Source organism: Pezoporus occidentalis, unplaced genomic scaffold (assembly GCF_034315485.1).
Source record: "Pezoporus occidentalis ecotype Australia unplaced genomic scaffold, CSIRO_AGI_Poc_V1 ctg8, whole genome shotgun sequence".
NCBI classification, from domain to species: domain Eukaryota; kingdom Metazoa; phylum Chordata; class Aves; order Psittaciformes; family Psittacidae; genus Pezoporus; species Pezoporus occidentalis.
The window spans coordinates 10,545,903-10,558,686 of record NW_026916158.1 but is presented as its reverse complement, the minus strand read 5'-3'; the positions used below and the strand labels follow the sequence as shown (position 1 = coordinate 10,558,686).

Here is a 12,784-nt window from a genome sequence, read left to right as displayed (position 1 = left end):
ATATGAAGAAAGTTTCACTTGAAAGTAATGGTTTTTGAGTACAGCAATCTCACTGACCAATTCATCTACACACACAGCAGGGCAAATAGATCCAAAAAGCTTCAAACACTGAAAATTACCCATTTTCATTGATTTCAGTGAACAAACAAAACTTACTAAACAGTCAAATGAGGCATAGCCATGACATTTAGTGGAGATTGAGAATATTTAACTAAAGTCACAAGTAATTAACTGTCCGTAAAGTTATTAAAAGAATTATTTCCGCAATAATTTTACAAATAAAACAAGCTTCCTGCATCCTACCACATAACACAGCAAGTTAAACAATTCAGGAGGAGAAATACTAAATAATGCAGTGTTAGAGGATACACCTTCCATATACATGAGAAATCAAAGCATACATATATAATGAAAGCTATAGAGTGCTGAAAATTAGTCTCTCATTTGGCTCTTACTTTCCTACAGATATTTAATTACCCCTTAGTCATTTTCACTGCCTTACTCTCTATACCAGGAGTATGGTACCATGACAGTAAAATTAAAATGAACAAAAATGTGAATCCTCATTCTAGCAATTTTGTTTGCAACTGAGCTCATGAAATACAGAAGCCAGAGTTGCAACCTGATTTTTAATTATTTATACTTTGCTGCCTTCATAATTTCATATTTTCCATTCAATTATAGTGATCTCTCCTTCATATGCATATTACATTTTTAGACAAAAACAGACACTTGCCAAGGCAGTACTGTAAGACACATAAGCATTCATGCTACTGACTTTTTGTTTTATTACTGAAGCCTACCCCAAATTCATGTTTATATTTTGACAAAACAAAGTTTTGCAGCTTAACTCCTTAAAATGCATACTTTCTTTGTTCTGAGCACATCATATCCTCACATTTCTTTCAAACAGAACAATTCTGATGTTAAAACAGGTGTTTGATACATTTTTTTCATTTACCTTACAGCCAAAGTGGGATCAGTTTTTTCAAGACTTTTTCACGAAGACATATTTTCAATCTGGCCTCAACATTAACACTCTGAAAAAAAGGAACACATCATATTTTATAACACCAGTCACTGAAACAGAAAACTAATCATTTTCAATGATGTAACCTGTAAATATTAAGTACAAGACACTTTCCTAACACAGCAGCAAAGTAGAACATGTTCTTAAATATACTGGTACTTATGAAGTATTTTTCACATTTAAAGAAATAAAGTGAAGGTGGTTTCTTTTCCAAGCTGTTCCATAGACACCCACAATGTGGAACTCACCAAGCTATTCCACTGCCCCACTTCATTTTACAGGACCTCAAGCAGCAGTAATCCCAATAAAAAAAATAAAAAAAATGCACTGAAGTAGCAGGAGAGCAGTGCCCATCTCTCAGACACTAGGCTTTCATATAAATTTTACTGAGCCAACATAATGGCTGCAGCAGCCACTTAAAAACTGGCTTCCCCTTGTGCAGATTAAGAAGGTGGGAAAGAGCAGCTGGAAGATGGACAGGCTTCAGATGGGAGATGAACTTTTACATCTTTTCTTAGGTATGCATTCAAAGATCTGATCAAAGTTATCCTTTCAATAATCAGAAGAATAAAAGCTGGGAAGAAAAATTTAAAAGCCATGTTTGAATTAATCATCAGGAGATGAAGCATCTTAAAAAAAAAAAAAAAAAAAAAAAAAAAAAACAACACAACTGATGGTACTTTAACTATTCATGCTTCAGCTGTTACTGTAATTGCCTTCAAGGTAATCCTGCAGAGTCACAGTTCACAAAAACAGAAGAACAATAGGGAGAGAGTCCCCTTATCTTTGTAGATTTGAACTCTGTCAGAGATGCATGAAGCAATTTGGGCTAGGAGAACACTAAGTCATCACCTGGTTCAACAGCCCATTTAAAGCAGGAATTACATCAACATTACATCAGGATGCTCAGAGCCATGTACAGTCATGTAAAAATAGGATGAAAATACTAGCCCTAAAGTGGATTCACGCTTTGCCCTTCAAAGACCTGGTCCCATTTTCACTAAGACAGATGAAAATGGACTGCAGCAAGGCATCAAAAATTTAAAATGAAGTAAGGATGGACTTAACCCAGTTCCAAAAAGCACATTTCCTTGAGTCATAAATACAATAGAATTCTACTTTTCTGCAAAACAACACATTTAAATTATAGAAGCCCATGCTAGCACACATTTCAGTTACGGTTTTAGTGAACAAGATAATACGGAGGGGGGATAAAAGGGAAAAAAAAGAAAAAATCAGTTCTTCCCCTGGACCAGAAAAAGACTTATTTGCTCACAGGTCGCAGATAAAAGCTTCACGTTAGAACACTTTATCTGTCTTACAGTTATACTGCTCAAAAGATGAACTGTGAGATCAAATCCAGCTTTCTATTAAGCTCTAGAGATAGCCACATGCCATGCAACTCATGGGACTTCAGGTTTGGACATTAGTAGTAGACACGGCATATGTGAGGAAAGCATTTCAAAAGGGCATGAAAACTAATAGGTCTTACGCATACATGTAACAAAGAAAAAAAGCTGCTACTAATGATACTACTCAGTCAAGATTCAGAACTACAGAAAGAAGACAACTTTACAATTCCAGAGAATTCTGAGAGATTCTCCCAAAGCTGCCCACTTAGAAGAACCTTGGATTTCTTCCAAGCGGGGGGGGGGGGGGGGGGAATCAAATCTAGTCAAACTAAATATAAACTAATCAAAGTTTTTTGTGTTGTACGAGGCTGAAGAACAACTGCAAGGGCAAATTTAAGACAGAGAATGTTTTGTTTTTTTTAAGTCTAATCGAAAACCAGAGAAAAAAGAACACAGTGAACTGTCATCAGGTTATAGTTTTCTCCAGTCTTTTGCGTTTAGTCACAGCATTATTTAAAACATGGAGAACATTTTAAGGTTTTGCTGTCACTATCACTCATACCTGCAGAATCTTACAGCCCTGCGTCTTCTAGATATGCAGTTAAAGAGGGGACAATGTGATTTGTCCATTTACAGAGTAATGAGATTCAGGACTAGGAACTAAAGGTTTTGTTTCAGTTTTCCCCTTTACCATGTAGACACACCTTCTTCATAACTGACAACCTTCCTGTGCAGGGTTGACTATGTTCATATATACTTCATGTCCATGCCCCCTGTACCTTTATCTTCTAAGCAACTAGCAAAAGTACAGATAATGACACTGAAGCAATTTAGGCAGGCAAGCATTAACTCAAGGAAAAAATTCCTGGTCACAAAACCTGAAGAAATTATTCTCTCCTCAGCAAAGTTTTTATTTGAAAGATAAATATTTTTGCTGGGAGAGAACACTGCAAATTAGAGCAGAAATCCCATCTGACTTAGAATTATAATTCTTGCATTTTGCATGAGTTTCAGAATGCAATGGGTAGAGAAGGTAGGGAGAGGAGGGAGGAATACAACAGCTAACAGATTAGATGTTGTCACTTACGATCCATCATCACATTTTCTCAGATTATGAAAATAAAATTTCCCCAGTAGTACATTTTATGCTTGACAGATTACAGATTTGTTTACACTTTTAAAATTGGAGCACTTGGATTTTACAGAAGTTCAGGTCTCCTGACACCAGCCTTTATTATACAGTTTGACATGAGTCAAGAGAAACATTCAACAAGACAATGCCACACACACTTTCAGGCAATGAAATGGGCGAAGTCACAAACTCCTTAATGATCACTTCAGCAAGTCTAAATTTCACACTTTTTCCTTGACTATACAGCTGGCTCAGAAAGGTCATTAGACTATTATATTCACTGTTATGTAGAGCAGCACTATACACATGCAAAGTTTCTATAGCAACACTTTCTTAATTCACTCTTTAAGCAAAACACCAATTAGCTTTTTATTACAGCCAATTAAAAAAGTCTGCACGCTAATTGACAACCTCTCTACTCAGAATTTAAGCTTCTGCAAAAGAAAATTGCTGTGAAATTTTGTGTGGTAATAGCTTACTTCCTATTCTTCCTTCTTAACAGAACAGTGAATTATTCTTGGTACAGGCTGAATGTTTATTTTCAATCCAAAATGTTTAGACACAAAGAAGTAACCTATCCTCATATGACTTAAATCTTCATAGACCCTGAAGACCAAAAGCTTCAGAAAGGCAAGAGAAATGTAATCAACAGACTTATTTCTGCATCACAGGAAACTGGGCACAGGCCTATGCACTTGGAGATCATGCAAGAAGCAGCCACCAACTTGCTTATCTCAGAGTATTTAAGCATGTTGAGCCAAGGAAGAAGAATGGCAAAAAACAGTAAAAGTCAAATTCAGTAAGGCAGCAGAGACATTTTCATTTGCTTCTAAGTACTTATTGATGGTTTTCTCAGTTGTCTTCTACACAGCTGGTGATGACAGCTTCTCTGTATGGCACTTCAAGTAGCAAATATCAAGATACATTAGTCAGAAAACAGTCAGCAAGCACAATATAAAAAGAAACACATCACGATTCAGAGTAACAGGAGAAGTAATAAACAGCAAAAGCTAAACTGTCCTTCTGAGTAAGATGTTGGGCAGGAAGCTGAGTAAAAAACATTGTTCTCCTTACAGTTCTTCCATGTGAGATGTCAGTATTCACATTACTAATAAATAAATACACACAGAATAAAGCAGCAGAGGGCTACTTTGATGGGCTTGGCATGCCCCAATCAGGAATTAAGGGTACATGAGTATTTCAGGTCTGCAGGTTCTTAAGGACAATCTACAGAAACTATTTCTATTGTCACCACCTTATAATTACTTATGCTGCCTTATACTGCAGTATTAGTATACAAACTTAAGACATCTGACAAGTTATGTGGGGACACAATAAGCAGTAAACAAAATATTCTTTTAAAAGGCTGATGAAAAGAAATAGGAGTTACAGTCATCTTCCAATCTTACCACTGTAGAGAACAGAGCCACGCATCCTGACATGTGGAAGAGATCACTATGTATAAACTCGGAGATGAAGAAGGGTCTGCAGCATGAGAAGACCATCGGCTGCAAAGTCAATAGAGTCTGGAGTGCAACAGCGGGCTACGCAGTAAGCAAGGACACCTTACCTCTACAAGGGACTAGGATTAAGCAACACAGCTACAGGCTTTTATACTTGGTTCTTTAAAGAGATAAACTAAAACACAACTCCTTGAATGGACGGAAAGTGTTAAAACATTGGAGCTTAAAGCCTTCCAAGTGCAAAGTCCCCACTACCAGATGCACAGCTCCACCTCCTGCAGAGAGACTGTATCACTCCAAGACACAGTACACACTGTTACACGCAGAGTAAGTACTAATTGAAACTAATGTCGTTATTTGTGGTCCAATGACTTTGAAAACTTCTCTTCTAGTAAAACCCTGCTACCAGCACCTCACCTCACTGACGGATCACGCAGCTCTGCAGTGTACATCTCTCCCTTCTCTGCCATTGAAAGAAGGGGACCAACCAATGTCCCAGGACAAAACCTATCCATCAGTCACAGCAATACAGCAGTGAATACTTGAGAGTGCCAAAACAAACAAATTAGCTTTTTTCCTCCCTTTTTTATTCTTTTAAGCTTTCTGCATTGGTATTTCAAGCAATTTAATATTTCAGTTAGTGTGGGTCTACCCTGTCAGTTAAATATTACACACCAACAGAGTGTATCTGAGGAGAAGACTTAGGGCAAAATTTAAAGGTAATGGCAGAGCTACTTATTGGTAGCAGCCAGGATCACCTTCAGCTGCTCTCAGGGAACTTACATTCCCAGTACCAGAAACACTCCAATCGATAACAGTCACTTTTCAAATACATGACCACTAGGTATGTCTTTCCTACTTTCTTCTCTGATTTGCTCTTTGCCCAATCAGAATGAACTGAACAGTCACATCCATGCAGTCAGGCAGGTGGTGTGTGATGTGAAAAGCCATGTGGGAGTAAAACAATAGGTATGATTTCTGGCCATCTCATTCTGGCCAAGAAAACACCTTCAGTGGCCTAAGATATGAACCCAAGCCATCTGTGCAGCCATCCCAGGTCTTTGTAAAAGCAGACAGTTCACAAATCAACATGATCAGGTAGATATAGGCTTCTGCTCTATATTTCCTCCTATTATGACTGGCATTCAAAACATCTTCATTAAAAGAACAATTTGCACGTTCAGTCACAGGTAAGAAATAAAGAGCTATATTCCACTTTAAGACTCCAGAAGCAACATTTTTTACTTTGGTTGACATTTTTTTTACTGTTTCGCAGTAGGGCTCACTGCAATTAAATTGTCTTTGTCCAAGTATAAAAGCTCAAAATATTCTGTTATTTCCAAGAAGTAATGGGATGGTTTTCTGCATATCTAAATTACCCACTGTTATGACCTGCCCTAGAATTAAAGCAGATTAGAACAACAGTCTAAACATTATTGAGAGCATGGATTTTCAACAGTTCTGAAACATCCTTCTTACTCCTTTCGTTTACTTTTCTGATTTTGAAACACGTAAAACACAGAAGCATGACTGCAGTAAATTCCGATAACTACCATGGATTTCTCCCATTCTCTCAATGAAGGAAGTATTTCCGAAAACCTTCCCCCCAAATATACCTTTCCAATTCCTACACAAGCCTGTGAAGGCAATAATATGATCCTCTAACAATGGATGATGTAAAGAAGAATTCAAAGAAAACCTTATATTTTACAACAACATTGTTCAACAGAGAACTCAGAACACAGAACCTGAAAATAAAATAACTGTTCAAAAGAAACTTTTATTTCTTCACATCTTGGTGAAGAAAGAAAAGTATTAACTTCATGAACTTCTACACTTCTGTTGTGGTTTAAGCTCAGCCATGCACCGTCTCTCTCACTCCCTCCCTTCCTCCCCCCGCTCCCTTGAGGGATGGGAGGAGAACTGAAAGAATGTAACTCCCGCAGGTTGAGATAAGAGCAGTCCTGTAACTAAGGTATAACACAAATCACTACTGCTACCACCAGTAATAATAACAATAAGGGAAATAACAAGGGGAGAGAATACAACCACTCACCACCTGCCGACCAATACCCAGCCTGACCGAGCAGTGATCTAACCCTTCCGGGTAACTGCCCCCAGTTAGATCCTGGGCATGATGTGCTGTGGTATGGAATGCCTCTTTGGTCAGTTTGGTCAGGTGTCCTGTCTCTACTTCCTCCTGGCTTCCCCTCCTCCCTGGCAGAGCATGAGACTCACAAAGTCCTTGGTCAGAGTAAACATGACTTAGCAACAACTAAACACATCAGTGTTATCAGTGCTGTTCCCAGGCTGAAAGTCAAAACCATAGCACTGCACCAGCTACTAAGGAGAAAAAAATGACTGCTACTGCTGAACCCAGGACAACTTCAATAATCTGAAGTTACTACCCCTAAACCTAAGAAAACTCAGTTTTAACTAAAATGTTTGAAGTAATTAAAATGCTACCCAAGTAATGCTACTTTCAATGCTGTCCTAATTCTTGGTACCCTTTTAAGGATGTACAGCAAGATCTCCAACTTGCAGTCAGATCAAACAGTAAATCCTGAAAGGCTCTCCTTCCTTTGTGCCATTGTTACTTTATCAACTAGAAGGCTGAAAGTTACTGGTAGATTCAGTACTTCTTACAAAACTTCAACCTTGTATTCACAATTGCTGTATCTGTAAGTTCTGGAATCAGAAACCGTGAGCAAATAGAACAAGAGAAAGCTATAATCACTACCAAGTTCTGGCATAACAGAGGAATTATTGCATCTTTTTAATTTCCATAAGGTCTCCCAAAAATCGTGCTTCTTTATCAGGCAAAATAAATACACTAAATCTCCAGTCTTGCTACTGGTATCTACAGCTCGTATCTACAGGTGATGATACATATTTTCCTATTTTATCATTTCAAAATTAAGTTCAAAGACCTAAAGACACAGAATCATGATAGATTAAGCCAGGAAAAGAAGCAAGAATCTACAAGGATCCCTCCAGCTCACAGTCAGGAAAATCTGGCCAATTTTAAAAAATACTCAAACATTGCAGAAACTACAATTAAAAGTTTTTATGGAGAAATAACACTGTTAAAAGAACCCAACGTATCTCCGTTATCCTTATTTTTCCTCCTGAAACTTCCAGAAAGCACCTAGTTACAGTATTTTTTATATCTTCTTATATTACATGGAAAGCAGCATCTATAAATCAATGGGCCCGGATGGAATACACCCACGGGTGCTGAGGGAGATGGCGGAGGTCATTGCTGGGCCACTCTCCATCATCTTTGGTAAGCCGTGGGAAACAGGTGAGGTGCCCGAGGATTGGAGGATGGCAAATGTCACACCAGCCTATAAGAAGGGCAAGGAGGACCCGGGTAATTATAGACCGGTCAGCCTTACCTCCATCCCTGGAAAGGTGATGAAACAACTTATTCTTGACACCATCTCTAGACATACCAAGGATGAGGGGGTCATTAAGAGCAGCCAACATGGCCTTACCAAGGGGAAGTCATGTTTGACCAACCTTATAGCCTTCTGTGAGGAAGTAACTAGGTGGCTGGATGATGGTAGAGCAGTAGATGTGTTTTTTCTTGATTTCAGTAAGGCATTTGATACTGTCTCCCACAGCATCCTCACAGATAAGCTAAGGAAGTGTGGGCTTGATGATCAGGTAGTGAGGTGGATCAAGAACTGGTTAGAAGGAAGAAGGCAGAGAGTTGTAGTCAATGGGGCAGAATCTAGCTGGAGCCCTGTGACTAATGGAGTTCCTCAGGGGTCAGTGCTGGGACCAGTGCTGTTTAATATTTTCATCAATTACCTGGATGAGGGAACTGAATGTACCCTCAGCAAGTTCACTGATGATACTGAACTGGGAGGAGTGGCTGACACACCAGAGGGCTGTGTTGCCATTCAGCGAGACCTGGACAGGCTGGAGAGTTGGGCGGAAAGGAACTTGATGAAATTCAACAAGAGCAAGTGTAGAGTCTTGCATCTGGGGAAGAACAACCCCATGTGCCAGTACAGGTTGGGGGCTGACCTGCTGGACAGTAGTGAAGGGGAAAGGGACCCGGGGGTCCTGATGGATAGGACGATGACCATGAGCCAGCAATGTGCCCTTGTGGCCAAGAAGGCCAATGGCATCCTAGGGTGCATTAGAAAGGGTGTGCTTAGTAGGCCAAGAGAGGTTCTCCTCCCCCTCTACTCTGCCTTGGTGCGGCCTCATCTGGAATATTGTGTCCAGTTCTGGGCCCCTCAGTTCAAGAAGGACAGGGAATTGCTTGAAAGAGTCCAGCGCAAAGCTACAAAGATGATTAAGGGAGTGGAACACCTCCCTTATGAGGAGAAGCTGAGGGAGCTGGGATTCTTTAGCTTGGAGAAAAGGAGACCGAGGGGTGACCTCATCAATATTTACAAATATGTAAAGGGTGAGTGTCAGGATGATGGAGCTAGGTTTTTTTCAGTGATGTCCAGTGATAGGACAAGGGGCAGTGGGTGTAAACTGGAGCACAGGAGGTTCCATGTGAACATCAGGAAAAATTTCTTTACTGTGAGAGTGACAGAGCACTGGAACAGGTTGCCCAGGGGGGTTGTGGAGTCTCCTACGTTGGAGATATTCAAGGCCCACCTGGACAAGTTCCTGTGCGATGTACTCTAGGTTACCCTGCTCTTGCAGGGGGGGTGGACTAGATGATCTTTTGAGGTCCCTTCCACCGCTTGGGATTCTGTGATTCTGTGATATATATATTATACCCATAAGAAAAATCAATACATGCAATTCAAATCTCAGCAACACGTGCAGTCGGGTGGATACACTGCTCTAGCTAATGCCAGGTTGCAGCTGTGAATCGACAAGCAATTTCAGTGCTACCACCAACTCTCACAGCACCTGATGGATTCACTCTGCATCTTTGCTCCTCAACAAAGGACTGCAAGAAGGAAGAGCCAGTGCAACTCTCTACACGGAAAGAAACAGGGAACCTATGTTGGTATTACACTTTGTCTTAGAGATAAGAACTCCAACAGTTTTCCTTTATATATTCAGAGAAAAATAATTAAGCATCTACCACATAAAAGACAAATATGGCTGCTTTGAATTGAAAGAGAAGGCAAAGAAACTGTGTTTAGTTACAAAGTCCCCTAACAACAAGCAGCAGAATGTTGTTATCTTTTCTGGGGGGAACAAACTGTTATCTACCTTCCCTGCTCCTAATGGGATTCCCTGGGGGCTCTTTTTTACCAGTTTCAAAAGGCCAGTCCCTGTTTCCAAGCACTTGTTACCAATGCTAAAGACACAGTCTCGTCCTTGATACAGAAATAAAATAAGTATTTGCCGGTTCAGACCACCATAAACTGAGAACAAGGTCCACAGCAGTACTTAAGTACATTGCAGTACAAAGTAGCAAGGGCATAACACACGATGACCAAAGTAGGGTAATATTCTGAAGAACAAAGTAATTTGTAATTATATATTCAGTGATGTATTTCACTTCCAGCCTGGTTCAAAATGCCCTGAAGTTTACAGAACTTCCGCTGATTTTAACAGAGTTTAGAATATGTCCCTTTTACCCTCTGAAATTGTATCAGGAAAGTAGTATCAGTTTATCAGGTTTAGTGGGTACACATACCATATTTTCTATCTAAGCTTCTCCCCTTTAAGGAGAAGGAATATTCATATATTCAGCAAATTCAAACACAAGAAATAAAACAAAGGAGAAGGCAGATTTCTAGATGATACAATAAAGACAAAAGGTTCATCTTCAAAATGGTTTGTATTTTCTCCCTTAACAAAAAAAAAAAACCTGATAATACATATTACGTTTTTACTTCTATTCTCACCAAGATTCATTCCAATTGTGAAAAGCAGGTACATCTCTCGAAATAGACTACATCATAAAAAATAGCAAAAAGTCAAATTTCCAGACTTTACACCTATTTTCATCTAATAATTTGTTGCATTTTGCAACTGCTTATTAACCTCACCAAAACAGGGTTTATTATAGCACAACTATAGATAATCCTCTGTCAGCATTTTTATCAAATTCCTTACCTCTGCAGTTCATAAACGGGCAATAAAAATTACAAAAAAAAATAACATTCCAATGGAAACATGTCAGACTGGGGGTCTAGGCTGTTTTTAAGTCAGGAGAAAAAACAAGACCATACCTCTCCCATCCTGCCACAGCACACAGACAGCCAAATTTAACAAAAAACCACAATTTTTAGCCCAGTGGCAAAGGCTGAGCTGCCCTTTAACATGTGCTCATTAAAAATACTCATTCTTGATGCTACGGTTCTGTGCCCTGCCAGGACACACAGAGCTCAGGGATGCCGGCACCAGCTGCAGGGGCCATAGAGGCAATGACAACTTTGGGCATCCAATGAGTTCAAAATCTCCTCCTGTGTCCACGGAATCACAGAAGCCTAACAAGCCCAGGAAAAGGTGATTCAGCCTCAGTGCTGACAAGGCACATGGAGACAGTTTTCAGTACCTTTTAACACAGCAAAATGTTTTTTGGTGTTGAGATGCATGAAGTAGTAATCAATGAGCTCACTCAGGCATGTTACATACAGTACAGTAACTCAGAGCTGTGTGCTAATGAAACTAGACCACACTCAAGCTAGCTTATCCTGAATTATATTAGGTATTTCTGCACAGCCCTAAATTGCACTACCTCATCTAATCCTTCAGAAGACACCACATTCAAGTCATCCCATGTTTTTGGAAAGGGGATAGGCAGGGAAAAGAGCCTCTTCACTGCCTTCATCACAACTAATGAAGCCCCCCTCCAGAGAGACAGCTCCATCAGGGGGTCACCCTCTCCTTCCTCTACTACTTGGGATCAGGAGCACTCAACGGCCCTGATTCAACAGGAGAGAAGATACATGATTCCCACCTGATTCTGCCTTTAGCTGCATGGTTAGTGCTTGCCATGGATGAGGGACCTACATTTGCCCTGCCCAGAGAGGAGCTCTAAGTTTCTGCTGGCATCTGCTGGTTTTCATCTTCCCTGGACAAGCCCGGCACAGGGATATTCACCTGGTGAATTGCAGCACTAGCGGCCTACCATCTGTCCTAGATTAGAGCTAAAATTACAGCTGATTCCTTCTGAACCGTTCAGCCACAGCCAGTTTTGCTGACTTACTATTGGTCAGCATTATTTGTTATGCTAGATATAAATAAAACATTAAACATTTTACCCAAAGTGTCCGAAATAGCCTGCAATTCTCCTGCTTCCTGAGCAAATTTAAATGACTTTTCTCTCCAATGGCTTTTTTTTTATTATTATTATTAAGGAATCAACACAAGGAAAAGCCATGACTAACTATGCCTTTTTTTTTTTTTTAACACTAATAATTAAACAGAAGGAATAGCCAGGAGACAATACAGCCAAACTTAATCTGCTGCTCTAAGCCAAATTTTGTGCTTTTGTTCCTGCTGCATTATTTTGGTAGTCCAATTAACTTCTGATGTTGTCAAATGCAAAATCAGATAACTAAGAACCAGCTTGCACAATGAGTACTTACACAGAATACTGATCATAACACAATTCTAATTTCTATTAGCCTACGCTATCAACTAAATAGTCTTAAAAGCAAATGATAAAATACCTGTTTCACAGCAGCAATTATTAATTCCTGTAGTTCAGGAGACAAGTATTGCCTATTGTGTCAAACGGCAATAACTAATGCTGAAAACTCTTTTTATTTGTTTTCTAATTAAAACCACTGCACTACTGCAATGTATGTTTGCAGTTAGCTGCTGCCAGACTTAACTATGTCACCAGCAAATATCAATAAAGATCACACTG

General features: G+C 39.5%; 1 protein-coding gene across 7 annotated transcripts in view; it reads right to left on the bottom strand.

Annotated features, from left to right (window-relative positions):
• The window catches only part of NAALADL2 (N-acetylated alpha-linked acidic dipeptidase like 2), a 489,547-nt gene that overhangs the window by 379,413 nt on the left and 97,350 nt on the right, over positions 1-12,784 (bottom strand). For 5 of the 7 annotated variants that reach the window (XM_062603417.1, XM_062603416.1, XM_062603415.1 and 2 more), the window contains one exon: positions 962-1,040. The exons of the other annotated variants lie outside the window; for them this stretch is intronic. The gene's annotated coding sequence lies outside the window, so the exon portion shown is untranslated. The remainder of the gene's footprint in view (positions 1-961; positions 1,041-12,784) is intronic. 7 annotated transcript variants of the gene reach the window in all.